We start from the raw sequence: 4,369 nt of genomic DNA on the forward strand, positions 1-4,369 counted from the left end.
TGTCAATATACTGATAGCCGTTTTTCGGTTCTCTGTGATTGCCATAGTGAGTTATCCCCCCCTATCAAATCACTCAAACACTTTGGTTACCCTCACCCTTTCACTGTATATAGGTGCGTGTGAGTTAGGGGACTTTTCCCATATCTCCTTATTGAAATAAAAAACCCTCAATTAGCTAGGCATTGGGCTAGTTGAGCCAAAAATATAAAAAATATAAAAAATATAAGTATATTATGACCCATGCATATGTAAATATTTCTTTGTATATAGGGCCTAAATAAAAGATTTTTTCATAATTATTTTGGTATTTATTTAAATATTTTTACCTATGGTGTGTTATTTATGCTCTGTACATTGCCTCACCATTACCACAATTTTTCTTACCATTTTTCATACTCTTTATTCCATATAGAAATATTTTCATGTAAGCTTCTCTTATATTTGGTGTAACTCCAGCCCAACAAAAATCCAAAAAAACTAGTTTTATTTATGTGTATATTTTTTCACTGTTGTGATTTTTCCCTTCCTACATCTATTTTGTTTTTTTTCAAAAAAATTAGAACACCAAAAATATTTATCTTTTTATGGTAGCCTCATAATGAGAGAGATTTCTTTTGACCCCTTTATATTTTTTCCACTTATATTATTTATATTTGACATGTACATATTTTTTAGACCCCTCAATATTTGATTTTTTTAGTTGTACTATTCACTTATATCATAATCTCAACAATATCTTCAATTATAGACCTACCAAATAAGGTCAAGGGTAGGTGGCATGCATACATGCACTATGGAGGGCTCACTCTTAGAGGTATTCAAAAGAATCATCCAAAGAAGGACCCCACAAGGACCTTGTGCAGTGGAAAAAAACGGTCGGTTTTGCTGAATTTTTAAAGTTCACTTGCTCTCCGAATTTGAAAACGTAATACAAACAAAAGTTGTAGCTCGTGGACTGAAATTTTGCCTCAAATTTTTTCATATTTTTTTGAGCTACAAGCTGTGAGCTATGATTTTATTAGTGGACCCCAGTTTTCCCATGCTATGCAGCCACACTCTCTCTTCCACTTTATCATTTTCCTCTTTCACACACACTTCTCCACTCATCATCCCCACCTGTCTCACCACTTCTCTCTGCACCCTACTCACCTTCTCCTCAACCTTGAAGAATAAGAGAAACCATGGTGAACTCATACCTCCCACACAAAATTCCATTCCAAAATTGACCACCTAGTCTCATATTTCCTCCTCCAAATTACCCATATCTATCAAAAAAACCACAAAATTCAGCCTCTTCTCTTAAAAGACAGCATCATGGGGTTGATTACTCAGCTTCAATTACCTTGCCTCTCAAGGAAGGTCAAGAGTGGAGAAAAAATGTACCGTCAAAGCTAGTGGACCGTCAACAAGCGTCAAAATTGGCCCTACTCAAGACACTTGGAGCATCAACCTTGTAAGAAATCCACCTTTTCTTACCTCTTAAGAGTTTTTCTTCCTTATTTGTATCCTACATGGATACTCCCATTGTAAATATCCAATTCCATTTGTAAATTAATACTAACTCTACTAACACTAACCCACTATGAAAAGTCCTATCACCTCCATTTCTCTCCTCTCTCTTTCCCCACCAACTTGTTGATAATTCCAAGCAAAAGAAATTAGATAAATTGTTGAAAATCTAACCCAACCATGGTTAGAGGAGTAACCCTAGCCTTCAAAATTGCTATAAAAGGAGGGTGTAGCTAGCACAAAAAAGGGGGAGAAGAAAGAGCACTATGCTATAGCTTGAGAAGCCAAACTCAACCTCTTGAGAAAGAGCTCTTGAGTGGAATCTCATTGGCATTAGGCATATGTATGTGTTGTATTAGGGGTGATTAGCAAGGAAACTCTATGCCATTGTAAAAGAGAGGGATCATTAAATTGAGGGTAGGAAATCTATCATTTCTCCTACTAGTGTAAGCCCAACATTTGCTGAATCAAGGAGGGTGAATTTGGACTAAGCATGGATACCTTGTCTCCCTTCCAACGTGAAGTCATGGACAATAATGATGTGTAAGTGTCTTGGTGTTCTATTTAAGTTCTTGATAGCTTGTCTCCGGGTATTGTTATAAATTTAGCCATAAATCCGACATGCTGTAAGAGGACGACAGGGTGGAGAGGACTCCCCTAGCCTTAAGACAGTGATTGGGGTGGCATTTTCTTGTGATGTGTTGTGGTGTAATTTACTCAGGCTATGTTGAACAAATACTAATCTCACTTTGATTGGTCATGACAGATTTGTAAGAAGGCAGTAGTGCAACAAGCACCCCCTTCCCCCTTCTCTCTCTTTCTTGCATATATATATTTGTGTTTGCTTGATCATTAACGATACACTTCAAAGCAGCCCGAGCACCATCTCTCTCTCTCTCTCTCTCTCTCTCTCTCTCTCTCTCTCTCTCTCTCTCTCTCTCTCTCTCTCTCTCTCGTGTTTTAGTGTGTGAGAGTGTTCCATTGGTGTTAGGGTTAGTGTAAATTCCTTGCTTATTTGTGGGTTGCTCTAACGATTCTCCTCTTTTGCGTCCTAGTTCGCTCTTAAACTAGGTGGTGCCCCTTGTGTAGTTGGGATTTTGCTGGGGGTTTGTTGTTTTGGTTTGTGTTGTGTTGTGCCCCAGCCCCATTGAGCAGCACGGGAGCCTTGAAGGGTGTCTAGAGGTTGCTCTTCTTGTTGCCCGCCCCGGACCGCCTCAAATTGGTGCCCCCACAGAGGAACAGGCTTGTGTATGTTTTGTGAAGGCTCAACCTTTAGCATAATCAAGTAGCTTGCATGAATCACGAGAATTTGTATGATCCCTTCATTCCCATTGCAAGGCAAAAGGTACACATAATTGTTAGTACTAAGTTGCAATTTCAGCGAGTAATTCGTAGAATTTTAGGTCCTCTTAGGTTGGTAGAGATAAACACATCAGTAAATCCTTTTATTTTGCCTCTCATTAGGTACGACCTTTGTTTTAAGAATTAGGTCATGCATAGACCATGGATAATGGCCCAGGAATACAGGTTTTTTCCTTTCATTTCACTCCACACATTAGAGTAAACATTGCAATTAGTAGAAAAATCCATTTTCAACAAGGTATGGTATTCATGTTTGGTGCCCAAAGAGTAGGAGAAATTCTCGCGTCACCAAACCCCGTCATTCTACCTCTTATTGATTATCATAGGTCATTTGATGTGAATATTTTTATTTTGTTGTAGAATAGATTGCAATTTAGAAAATATTATTGTGTAAATCTTTTAAAGAAAGAAAAAACAAAAACGCGTCACTTTGAAATCAATTCAACGGAGAGCCAACACCAAATGTCTGGATATCCTCTTTTCTTTGGAGAGTCTGGAGAGGATGCATAATTATTTCTAGCGAATTTCAAGATGTCTTGTCGTATCAAGAGGATAGTAACTGATCAAGAACGTGTAGAAATGTTTGAGGTGGTCCTTAGGAAAGATGCTAGCACTTGGTTTGACTCTTTGCCTGAGGAAGTTAAAGGGAATTACACGGAAGTTTTGAATCGTTTCAAGAAATACTTCTTTGATCCCCAAAACACTCAAAAACTATGGCAAGACGTTGTTTCTCATAAGCAAAAAGACTTAGATGACTACTACTTGTACAAGCAAGAGTTTCTACGTCTTTGGGCTCTATGGATACGAAATGTTGCTAACCCTGGTGATGGTGCAGAATTTTTAAAGAAGGAGAGGTTCATAGCCGGACTCTTTCCTGACCTTAAGGTAAAAGTTGAGGCGGGTGCACCTGCTACTTTTGATGCAGCGAAAACTAGGGCTGCTCAGAAGTATAGGAAACTCAAGTGCTTAAGGGGAGAGGTTCCAATAGAAGGTCTTAGACCCAAAGCTAAGTCACAAGCATCAACATCTAGGGAGCTTCCTGAGGTAACGGCTGAAGTGATTAGAAGTTAAATGAATCTTAAGCAGCTTGTCAATTCACCTTGCACAAGCTGTAGGTCCAAAGGGACAAGCAAAGAAGTCTGAAGAGCGAGACCCACGACCTAGGAGAGTCTTGCAATGTTGGAATTGCGGTGAGTCTGGACATGGGATGTATAATTGTCCTTGGCCCCGTGGAGAGCCAGGGAGACCTAACTTGAATTACGCAGTGATGAATGCAGGTGAAGAAACTAGTCAGCAACCACAGCTTATACAAAGGCCAAATGAAGCAAGACCACCTCCACAAGGAGTGGAAGGAGTTCCACCTTTGCCAGACCCAAATGTGCACGTGGTAGAGGTGACAAATTCAAGAGAGGTTGACATGGAAGCAAATGGCATTAAGCGTGGCCGAGGGAAAGGTAAGGAGAAAGAAGGAGTTACATCACAAAGTGACCATGGACGA

Source organism: Adiantum capillus-veneris, chromosome 15 (genome assembly GCF_014529385.1).
Source record: "Adiantum capillus-veneris isolate H3 chromosome 15, ASM1452938v2, whole genome shotgun sequence".
Lineage (NCBI taxonomy): Eukaryota > Viridiplantae > Streptophyta > Polypodiopsida > Polypodiales > Pteridaceae > Adiantum > Adiantum capillus-veneris.